At 34.4% G+C, this 12,580-nt stretch overlaps 1 protein-coding gene across 2 annotated transcripts in view; it reads left to right on the top strand.

Moving 5' to 3' along the window:
- The window catches only part of LOC102664733 (disease resistance protein TAO1), a 50,433-nt gene extending 42,111 nt beyond the window's left edge, over nucleotides 1-8,322 (top strand). The window contains exons 7-8 of one of the 2 annotated variants that reach the window (XM_041016695.1): nucleotides 4,586-4,863; nucleotides 7,733-8,322. The gene's annotated coding sequence lies outside the window, so the exon portion shown is untranslated. The remainder of the gene's footprint in view (nucleotides 1-4,585; nucleotides 4,864-7,732) is intronic. The other variant, XM_041016696.1, reaches the window with a different exon arrangement.
- Nucleotides 8,323-12,580: the final 4,258 nt, after the last annotated feature.

The following is a 12,580-nucleotide window of genomic DNA, read 5'->3' as shown; positions in this document are numbered from 1 at the left end:
TGATTTTTGATTTGGAGACTGCCAAACCATTTTGTTTGATGATATGGATGAAGGTTTGGAGATGTTTGAAATGTTGGTCAATGTTTTGGGAAAAGATTAAAACATCATCTATGTAGACAATGACAAATTTTTGAATAGGGATTAAAAATATCATCCATAATTTTTTGAAATTCTGAAGGGGCATTATTCAGTCCGAATGGCATCACATTCCATTCATATTGCCCGAAAGGTACAATAAACGTTGTTTTGTACCTATCTGATTCTTGGATTTGGATTTGCCAAAATCCAGATTTCATATCAAATTTTGAAAATATCTTTGCAGAATTTAATCTGTTAAGCAAATCTTTTTTGTTTGGAATAGGATATCTAATCCATTGTAATGCTTGATTTAGTGGTTTGTAATTTATGACTAAGCGGGGTGATCCACGCTCAATCTCAGATTGTTTGTTGACATAAAAAGCCGCACAAGACCATGGGCTTTTGCTTTTCCGGATTAGGCCTTTATCAAGCAAATCCTTGATTTCTTTTTGACTGTATTGAAGAAGTTCTTCATTCATTTGGATTGGTCTGGCTTTGGTGGGAATTTGTTTTTCCCTAAAGTCTTTCTCATAAGGGAGATCAACAATATGTTTCTTTCTGTCCCAAAATGCATGTGGCAATTCATAACAGACGGTCGATTCAATATGATTTAATAAAGATTGAATTTTTTCTTTTACCTGGGGTTTTCCCAGTTGTATCTGAATATTATTAAAAGATACTTCTTCTTTTAAGAAGTTAATTTGATTAATCTTATTTTCTATAAGATTTATATTTCTGGAAATTGGTTTAGTAGAAAAATTAAATATAATTTTTCTTCCTAAATAATTTGTGGTTATTCCTTCATTAGATATTTGGATGGGAAACATGGCTCTAATGAAGGGCGTTCCTAAGATTACTTCATTCTTAAGTAAGATTACTTCATTCTTAAGGTTTTTTACCAGAAGAAAGTTTGTGTTAATCTTAAGACCTTGGTTTTCAATGATTGCATTTGATAGCTTAAAATTAATTTTTAATTTTGAGCCGTTTGCCATACTTAATTTTTTTGAGGTTTTCTCAAAGAATTTTGTAGGAATTAATCCTTCTAAAATGCAGTTTGAATCAGCCTCTGTGTCAAATAGGGCCATTGTCTCTAAAACGAAATCATTAATAATTATTTTTATGTTTATGTAAAAATTTTGGATTTTAATCTTGTTGATTAATCCCATAAACATATCATCTTCTAAATTTTCTGGTTGGTTTTCCTCACTGTTGTTGGCACTTTCAGAATCACTATCTTCCTCAAGCTGAGAAAGAATGATCTGATGAATTTCTTGTTGTTGACGAAGTTCTTTTACTTCTCTTTTTAGATTGTTTATCTCTGTTTGGAGATCTTGGATTGTCGTTGGTTTTGCTGAAGAATTTTCTAATCTCTTGAGTATGTTACTTACATCAAATTTGTTGTTTGTGATAAAATCCTTTTGTCTAGGTTTTACCTCTAATGTTTTCTTGAGTTTTTCCAGGAAAACCTTCTTTTCCTGGGGGTCAGGTATGGAATTGATTGCTTCAAACAAGAGATCTTGTTCTCTCGTTAGAGTATTGATTTGCCTATCATCATCATCTGTTGATGATAGTTGGTCTTCTTGTTGGATTAGATTTAGGTTTTCATCGGAAGGCACGGAGGATGAAGTTTCTGTTTCTTCCTCTGAGGTTTCTATAAGCAAATTGTTTATTTGTTCTTCAATTGTGGGTTCTAGGTTAAGGTTTTTGAACTTCTTTTTTAGTCTACAATATTTGCTGATGTGGCCTTGTTTTCCACAATTGTAGCATGTTATTTTTTATTTTGTTTTTTGTTTAGGATTTTCCATTTCTCTACTGGTTGATGGTTTGTGTGAGTATCTCCTCCTTGGAAATCTCTTTGTATTGACCGGTTTATTCTCATGGATTTCTTTTCTAGAAGATTGTTTTTTCTTTTGCTTTGGACAGGCCGGTAGACCAAATTGTTCGCAGAAAGAACCTAAATCTTTCTTTGTTTGAGCCTTTTCTTTGGCTAATTGCCTCTGAATTTTGTCATCCTGACAAATTTTTAAGGCTACCTTTTGGACATAAGAAATTAATTGACCATAGCTTAAACTTTCATATGGAATATCTCCATTGGCAGATTGACTACGGATTTTATCTCTAACCTTGTCTCCTAATGATCTGGGAAGACCGGCTAGAAATTTTTCTTTCCAAAAAGGTTGTTGACTATCTTCTCTTATGTAAACCCTAGTTAGGAAAGTATCTCTATACCACCGAAAATCTGCTAAGGTTCTACAATTAAGATTTGATAATAATTCTGCAGACCTATCTTTCCACAAGGATGGGTCTCCAATGAAATGTTGGGCTATTGTAAAAATTAATGTGTTAACAGCGTCAGGAATCTCTTTATCATCGTCATTAGTAATGACTTTTCCATTGAGATCTGTTTTAACTACGCTGTAAATTTTTTATTTCTCTTCGTTAGTGAGATAATTATCCCACCATCCTTTTAGTTGTCCAGAAAATCCTGCCACTAAGATATCTATAATGGTTTCTTCTGAACACTCGTGGGAGGTTTGGTAAGCCGTAGCTACCATGGTCATATGTTGGAGTGTATTCATGATATTATACTCCGTTTGTGCATCTATGTTCCATTAATAGATGTTGTTTGCACTAAAACTCTTAAAATTGTTTTCACCTCTTTCTTCTAATAGAAGGTCAGGGGCAGTCGGACGTTGATAATATAATTTGGAGGGTGTTTTCCAGTGTTTGGAATTAATTGGATTTATATTCTTTTCTGACACTGATCCTATCTCAGTTGTGTTTTCTGAGTTTTGGTCACTATCTTCATTAATAACATTAATTAGTTTGGAGGTACTTCTTGTTACCATTTTGGAAGTATTTTCCGAGGCTTGGGGAGTATTTGGAATGACCTTAGTAAACTACCAATCTTGTTTAGTAATTCACTATGGTTGTCACCTACGCCTTCAATTAAGGATTTAGTTTTTCTAAGTTCCCTAATTTTTCGTTTAGCCTTCTCACTAACTTTGAAAGGTTTGAATAAAGGTTTTTCAATGGGGATACTTGGTGAAGCTTCCTCAATTGATTTTTGTTTAGGAACTACCTTAGTTTTAATGGTTTCTCCTAAAGCTTGTAAGTATTTATTGGTATAATTTGCCTGTTCCATTAGGCTCTTAATGTCTTTAGAGGTTACTTCCTCGTTGACATCTTTTGTTTTGAATGGAATTGCCATGACATGTTTGTTGTTACTGTCTTTGATATTCGGTAGTTGATATTGTGTTGCGGGAGGTAATTCTGATTGGATTAACTCACCATCCTTCACTTGCCAATTTGTTATAACATTTGTTGTTGGATCACCTATGATGTCTTGTTTCCAAGGGTAATCTATATCCTTTCCGATGGCCTAAGCATGAAACCATTCAAAGAAAAGGACATTAATTTTGACTCGTTCGACAAATTCGTAGAACTTGTCTTGGATTTGTTTTATGTTTGTACCCTTGTAATGTTGGAAAAACCATCTCCTTTGAGGTTCATTCTCCGGAGAATAAAAATCTTTCCTAAGGGTTTCCTTATCAATGCTAAAGTTGTCAGATAACATCATAAGGTTCCATAGAAGAGTATGTTGGGGATTGGATCGACTTTTGGTCGTCCTCTTGTTCTTGGTTGTATGTTGTTCTAGGTATGCTATAAGTAATGTCTAATCCTTGGAGGTTTACAGTAGGGAACTGGTTATGTGACTCAGATTTGGTTAGTCCTACTAGAATTGAACGGGTTCTAACCAAAAAAGACCTTCTCGCTGACTCATATTCAGACCTAGAGGCTTCTATCCTTGATGAAAAAGAATTTCTCCTATTGAAGGTTATCTCTACCTTTCCGGAGTTATCTTGCTTAATATGCTCTATGGTTGGAGCGGGTCGGGGAATAGACGGTGTTGCCTTATCCATAACCCATCTTTAGGGAAGAGTTACTTCATCCCATTTTATTTTTCTCGGGAGAGAAACGTTAGCCTTTGTCATATCAGTGATAAACAAGGTTGTTTCTCCTTTTTGAGGTTTTAACAGGACTCTAGATGCACAAGTATTCATGACCTTGTACTGGATCCTATAAATTAAGGCTGTTGGGATTGATCCTTCTTTCATGTCAAGGCCATGAAAGTGGATGTTTAAGAACAGAGAGTCAAGAATGCTCCTGTCCATCAGACTCACTGTTTTGTTTGGATAACAGTTAAAATATATTGGACCTTGTCCTAGGCTGGTTTCGACTGTTCCAATTAGGGAGTCTTCAAATTGATTATGCCTAATGTCTCTTAGACACATTAAAACTGCTGCATTTATGCCCATATCAATTAAGGGCTTGATGGCTACTTATACACAACCGATGTGTAGATATTTATACTTACGGCTATGTTCATAAATTGAATTTTTTGAAAGTAAATGAAATTCTTCCCCTATATCTTGTCCTAGAGGAATATTGTTTTCTACTGTTTTGATTATGTAATCAAAGTTGTGTTTGTCCTTTATTGTTTCAGGAACATATAGTTGATCCTGAGGGATTTCTGAAATGTTCCAGTCATCCATGTTTTGATTGATATCTTCGAATCGGACTTCCTCATCGAAGAGATTGTGTTTTGGGGCGACCTCTTGGGTCTGGTTATCTTGATCATTTAATAAATTGGAGTTTCTTGAAGAAGATGATGAGGAGGAGTTTGAGTGAAAAGAGATACGGGAAAAAGATCGTAATAGTCTAGACATGATTATAATATTCTCTAATATCTTTGCCCTCACTTGGTTCCATAGAAATATCCCTGTAAGTAAATATGTCACAAAATTTTTCTGGATCTGAATTATTTTTAAGAAAAACTCTTTTTTTTTTATAAAATAGTTTGAATGGCAATCCTATAGCCACCAGTATATTATGTCTTGATATTTTGGTTAAACGGTACACCTTAGCCTTACCGCCCTTTATCTATCACGGGTCTTACTGCTACAGTACCATTCAACTAAAATATTAGACCGCTGTACTTCCAGGAAGTATTGTTCAAACATTTACTGTACAAATCAAAGTAAAATAGTACTTGTACTATACAAGGCTTCAGTTTCAGATCCATAAAATTTGTTAACATATGTCCCTACGGATAGTATTCCTACTTCCCCACCAGGCTCATATATATATATATATATATATATATATATATATATTGAATACAACTGGGAAAATCCTAAATAAAAGAAAAAATTCAATCTTTGTTGAGTCATATTGAATCAACTGTCTGTTTTGATTTGTCATATGCATTTTGGGATAGAAAGAAACATATTGTTGATCTCTCTTATGAGAAAGACTTTAGGGAAAACAAATTCCCACAAAAGCCAGACCAATTCAAATGAACGAAGAACTCTTTCAATACTGCCAAAAAGAAATCAAGGATTTACTTGATAAAGGTTTAATCCGGAACAACAAAAACCCATGGTCTTGCGCGGCCTTTTATGTCAATAAACAATCTGAGCTTGAGCGTGGAACACCCCGCTTAGTTATAAATTATAAACCTTTAAATCAAGCATTACAATGGATTAGATATCCTATCCCAAATAAGAAGGATTTACTCAACAAACTAAATTCTGCCAAAATATTTTCAAAATTTGATATGAAATCTGAATTTTGGCAAATCTAGATCCAAGAATCTGATAGGTACAAAACAACGTTCAGTCTACCTTTCAAGCAATATGAGTGGAATGTAATGCCATTCGGTCTGAAGAATGCCCCTTCAGAATTTCAAAAAATCCTGAATGACATTTTCAATCCTTATTCAAAATTCGTCATTGTCTACATAGATGATGTCTTGATTTTCTCACAAAATATTGATCAACATTTTAAACACATTCAAACTTTCATCAATATCATAAAACAAAATGGATTAGCAGTCTCCAAGTCGAAAATTAATTTGTTCCAAACTAAAATCAGGTTCCTTGGACATAACATATATCAAGGTACAATCATTCCAATTGACAGATCGATTGAATTTGCCAATAAATTCCCAAACCAAATAACAGATAAAACCCAGTTACAAAGATTTCTAGGTTGTCTGAATTATGTAGGCGATTTTGTTCCCTACTTAAATAACATTTTCAAGCCATTGCATGATAGGCTAAAGAAATCAAATTCAAAGTCCAATCCATAAAATGCCTGTATCTTCCCATTCCTCAAGCATTCAGAATTGTCGAAACAGTTGCATTAGACATAGGCTACGGTGGTATCCTCAAACAAAGAGTCCATACCCAGGAACATGTCATTGCATATACATCAAAGCATTGGAATCCTGCACAAGAAAAATATTCAACTGTCAAAAAAGAAGTTTTAGCAATTCTTTTGTTCATTTCCAAATTTCAATATGATTTACTAAATCAAATTTTTTTAATAAGGGTTGATTGCAAATCAGCCAAAGACATTCTTCAAAAGGATGTTAAAAACCTTGCATCAAAACAAATTTTTTCCAGATGGCAAGCAATCTTAAGTGTCTTTGATTTCGAAATAGAATACATCAAGGGCACCTCAAATTCTCTACCTAACTACTTCACGTGTGAATTTTTACAGAAAAATACTAATGCAACCTAAGGTGTCAAGCTCCTCCGGGAGAGGAGGAAGATCAAGCAGTAAAGGTAAAGAAGTTCTTTTAGCTCTACCTAAGCCAATAATCAAAAAGACAACTTCTAGGTCAACTACTAAGACTGGGTCATCAACCCAGAAAACAAAAATCGAAGGCTCATTGACCCAAATAGCTACCATCAAACCTGAGTCATCCACTCAGGACTCCCCCAAACCAGTAACAGCAAAGCAGACCGTGGCTGACTACGCCTGGTCAATTCAAACCCTTCAGGCCTTTGAAGACATGGGCCTTTCCAAAATTAGCCAAGAAAACCTGGGCAAAAATGGCCTCAAAATCAGAGGATGATTCCGAAACCGATCTCCATATACAGATCCAAAAGACTAAGCAAACCAAGACAGTTTGTAGCCCTAAAGAAAAACAAACGTTAGTTCAACAAAACCTAACACCAAAACCCGCAAACAAATATATTTCAAAAAATAAATTTTTTAATGTCCTTCAAATGGAACCAGAATATTGGGACAAAAATCCCTTCAAAGCAACTGCCAAAGTCTTTCCTCAAGGATTCCATTACAGGCCAACAACCCTTAATAAAACCTGAAAATTCTATGAATTTATTCTAGTGGATACAAATTCAGTATCCATCAAGCACTTCAAAGATTCAAAAGACCCAAGCATAAATTCCCACTCTACAATCCAAATTCTGAAACTAATGCAGCCACGACATTACGGATCTAATCTTAACCAACCCAAAAAGTTTTCTACACCATTTGACCCAATAGGATACACTTATTGGGACTATATTGATGCCTGGACTAATGTGTTTTTCCATCAGAACAATAAATTCAAACATTCATGGTTAATTTATTTCAAAAATAATACTGTATACAATTTCCCAAACTAGTTTATTCAATGGTGGACTTACTTTGGTCCAATCCCACAAATTTTCCCAGAAGAAGTCCAACAAGGATTTCAACAGTTCAGCAGAATGTTCAATAGCCAAGAATCAAGAATTCCCGCTGATCTGATGTATTTTTCTAACTTTGCTTTGTCATGGATCTTTTCATGGCAATACAGATATGGAAAAACAGAAAATAACAAGCAATATCCACCTTTGCAAAGACATTATTTTGTCAAATGGTGGACACAATTTGGTACTTCAAAGGCTGCTCCGGACCAAGTCAAGAACTGGTTTCAGAGTCACCCAGAATTTCTCAAATCTGCTGACCCAGAAACGTCATTATTTTTGAATCAAAAGTCTCAACTTGCAGCATTCCTGGCCAGCTCAAAATCCAAAGAAAGCCTTGCACAGAACCTTAAAGAAGTTCTCCAGCTACTTCAACAAGAAGAAGAGGAAGAATCTTCAAAGAAAGAGGTTGAATCTTCATAAGACATTGGTGACCAAGACGATGATCCTTTCTACCAGAATGAGGATGATTGTTTCGACATCTCATTGGAAGAAGATTAATTAGTTGTAATGAAGGAATAATCATTGTAACTAATTAACCGATCAAAAAATCATTGTTTAAGTAAATTATTGTAATAGTTTCGGTTATTGTTACCGGTATTGTAAGCATATTTCAGGTTTTCAAGAGGATAAAGGTGCTCTAAGAACAACTTCGTAAGCATTTCTTTCCATTTTTAATAAAATTCAAGTTTTTCGTTCATCTCCCTTTTCCCTCCTACCGATCCTGTGCGGCTTTGCCGCCGCTTCGGTTTCTTTGCTTTTGAAAACCTGGGATTTGTATGCTGGATTCTGGTGTGCCCTTGATAACTGTTTTCAAACTTTGCATTTACATTTGTCATTCTACATTCTTACTTCCCTTCTGTCCGTTTGATCCTTTCCGCTGATCTCTGGTATCAGAGCCTGATGGGGAAGTAGGAATAGTGTCCGTAAGGACATATGTTAACTAATTTCATGGATCTGGAACTGTGTACAGTAATTTTAATTTGAATAGTATATGTTTGAACAATATTTTATGGAAGCACAACAGTCTAATATTTGAGTTGGATAATACTGTAGCAGTAAGACCCATGGATGATGAAGGGCAGTAAGACTAAGGTGTATTATTCAAACAAAATGTTACAACATAATATACTGGTGGTTATGGAAGTATCGTTCAAACTATATTGACTCAAAAAAAAAGATTTTTTCTTGTATTTTTCAGATCTAGGAAAATATAGTTACATATGTGCTTACGACAATATTTCTATAGAACCAAATGACGACAATGATATTGGAGGATAAGTTTATCAAGTCTCACCTATTACGTTCTTTCTCTCATTTGATTTACAACCAAGAGGATGAGGATGAGTTAGATCTAAATGAAATGCGAGAGAAAGAACGTAATAGGCGAGACGGACAAAAAGTATAACATTCTCTAATAAGGTTTTTAAAAGTATAACATTCTCTAATAAGGCTCTCGATAAAAAAAAAAAGAGCTTTTCTTTAAAAATTTTCAGGTCCAAGAAATTTTGTTACATATTTACTTACGGAAATATTTCTATGGAACCAGATGAAGGCAAAGATATTAGAGAATGTTATAATCATGTCTAGACTTTTATGCCCTTTTTCCCGTATCTCTTTTCGATCCAATTCTTTCTCATCATCCTCTTCAAGAAATACAAATTCATTAAATGATCAAGAAAACCAGACCCACGAGGTCACCCCCAAACACAATCTCTTCGATGAGGAAGTCCGATTCGAAGATATCAATCAAAACATGGATGACTGGAACATTCCAGAAATCCCTCAAGATCAACTATATGTTCCTGAAACAATTAAAGATATACACAACTTTAATTACATAATCAAAACAGTAGAAAACAATATTCCTCTAGGACAAGATATAGGGGAAGAATTTCATTTACTTTCAAAAAATTCAATTTATGAACACAGCCGTAAGTATAAATATTTACACATCAGTTGTGTACAAGTAGCCATCAAGCCCTTAATTGACATGGGCATAGATGCAGTAGTTTTAATGTGTCTAAGAGATATTAGGCATAATAAATTTGAAGACTCCTTAATCGAAACAGTAGAAACCAGTTTAGGATAATGTCCAGTATAATTTAATTGTTATCCAAACAAAACAGTGAGTTTAATGGACAGAAATATTCTTGACTCTCTGTTCTTAAATATCCACTTTCATGGCCTTGACATGAAAGAAGCATCAATTCCAGCAGCTTTAATTTATAGGATCCAGTACAAGGTCATGAATACTTGTGCGTCTAGAGTCCTATTACAACCACAAAAGGGAGAAACAACCTTATTTATCACTGATATGACAAAAGCCAATGTTTCTTTAAAAAGAATAATAAAATGGGATGAAGTAACTCTCCCTGAAAAATGGGTCATGGAGAAGGCCACACCGTCTGATCCCCGACCCGCTCCAATTATTGAAAAAATCAAACAAGACAACTCAGGAAAGGTAGAAATAACCTTCAATCGAAGAAATTCATTTTCATCAAGAATAGAAGCCTCTGGGTTTGAATATGAATAAGCTAGAAGGTCTTTTTCAGTAAGAACTCGTTCAATTCCAGTAGGACTAACCAAATCTGAGTCACACAACCAGTTCCCTACTGTAAACCTCCAAGGATTGGATACTTCTAGTATACCTAGAACAACTTACAACCAAGAACAGGAGGACGACCAAAAGTCGATCCAATCCTCAACTTATTCTTCTATGGAACCTTATAATGTTATCTGACAACTTTAGCATTGATAAGGAAACCCTTAGGAAAGATTTTTATTCTCCGGAGAATGAGCTTCAAAGGAGATGGTTTTTCCAACATTACAAGGGCACAAACAGAAAACAGATCCAAGACAAGTTATATGAATTTGTCGAAAGAGTCAAAATTAATGTCTTTTTCTTTGATTGGTTCCATGCTTATACCATCAGAAAGGATATAGATTACCCATGGATGCAAGACATCATAGGTGATCCATCAACAAATGTCATAACAAACTGGAAAATGAAAGATGGTGAGTTAATCCAATCGGAATTACCTCCCACAACACAATATCAACTACCAAATGTCAAAGACAGTAACAATAAACCTGTCATGGCAATCCCATTCAAGACAAAAGATGTCAATGAGGAAGTAACCTCCAAAGATATTAAGAGCCTAATGGAACAGGCAAATTACACCAATAAATATTTACAAGTTTTAGGAGAAACCTTTAAAACTAAGGTAGTTCCTAAACAAAAATCAGTTGAGGAAGTTTCACCAAGTATTCCTATTGAAAAACCATTATTCAAACCTTTCAAAGTTAGTGATAAAGCTAAACGAAAAATTAGGGAACTTAGAAAAACTAAATCCTTAACTGAAGGAGTAGGCGATAACCATAGTGAATTACTAAACAAAATTGGTAGTTTACTTAAGGTCATTCCAGAAACTCCCCAAACTTTAGAAAATACTTCCAAAATGGTAACAAGAAGTACCTCCAAATTAATTAATGTTATTAATGAAGATAGTGACCAAAACTCAAATAATGCAACTGAGATAGGATCATTATCAGAAAAGAATATAAATCCAATTAATTCCTAACACTGGAAAACACCCTCTAAATTATATTATCAACGTCCAACTGCCCCTGACCTTCTATTAGAAGAAAGAGGTGAAAACAATTTTAAGAGTTTTAGTGAAAATAACATCTATGAATGGAAGATAGATGCACAAACAGAGTATAACATCATGAATACACTCCAACATATGACTATGGTAGCTACAGCTTACCAAACCTCCCATTGATGTTCAGAAGAAACCATTATAGATATCTTAGTGGCAGGATTTTCTAGACAATTGAAAGGATGGTGGGATAATTATCTCACTAATGAAGAAAAATAAAAAATTTACAACGCAGTCAAAACGGATCTCAATGGAAAAGTCATTACTAATGACGACGATAAAGAAATTCCTGACGCTGTTAACACATTAATTTTTACAATAGTCCAACATTTCATTGGAGACCCATCCTTAGGGAAAGATAGGTCTGCAGAATTATTATCAAACCTTAAGTGTAGAACCTTAGAAGATTTTAGGTGGTACAGAGATACTTTCCTAACTAGGATTTACACCAGAGAAGATAGTCAACAACCTTTTTGGAAAGAAAAATTTCTAGCCGGTCTTCCCAAATCATTAGGAGACAAGGTTAAAGATAAAATCCGTAGTCAATCTGCCAATGGAGATATTCCATATGAGAGTTTAAGATATGGTCAGTTAATTTCTTATGTCCAAAAGGTAGCCTTAAAGATTTTTCAGGATGGCAAAATTCAGAGGCAATTAGCCAAAGAAAAGGCTCAAACAAAGAAAGACTTAGGTTCCTTCTACGAACAATTTGGTTTACCGGCCTATCCAAAACAAATGAGAAAACAAAATTCCAGAAAAGAAATCCATGAGAATAAACCAATTAATAAAAAGAGATTTCCAAGAAGGAGATACTCACACAAACCCTCAACCAGTAAAGAAATGGAAAATCCTAGACAAAAAATAAAATAAAAAATAACATGTTACAATTGTGGAAAACAAGGCCACATTAGTAAATATTGTAGACTAAAAAAGAAGTTAAGAAACCTTAATTTAGAACCAGCAATTGAAGAGCAAATAAACAATTTGCTTATCGAAACCTCAGAGGAAGAAGAGAGAGAAACTTCATCCTCCAAACTTTCCGATGAAAACCTAAACCTAATCCAACAAGATGACCAACTATCATCAACAGATAATGATGATGGGCAAATCAATACTCTAACGAGAGAACAAGATCTCTTGTTTGAAGCAATCAATTCCATACCTGACCCCTAGGAAAAGAAGGTTTTTCTAGAAAACTCAAGAAAACATTAGAGGTAAAACCTAAACAAAAGGATTTTATTACAAACAATAAATTTGATGTAAGTAACATATTCAAAAGGTTAGAAAATTCTT

The sequence above is a fragment of the Glycine max genome, chromosome 6 (genome assembly GCF_000004515.6).
Source record: "Glycine max cultivar Williams 82 chromosome 6, Glycine_max_v4.0, whole genome shotgun sequence".
In the NCBI taxonomy this organism is placed as follows: Eukaryota; Viridiplantae; Streptophyta; class Magnoliopsida; order Fabales; family Fabaceae; genus Glycine; species Glycine max.
The sequence above is the reverse complement of the archived record's forward strand: the minus strand, read 5'-3'. Positions and strand labels throughout refer to the sequence as shown.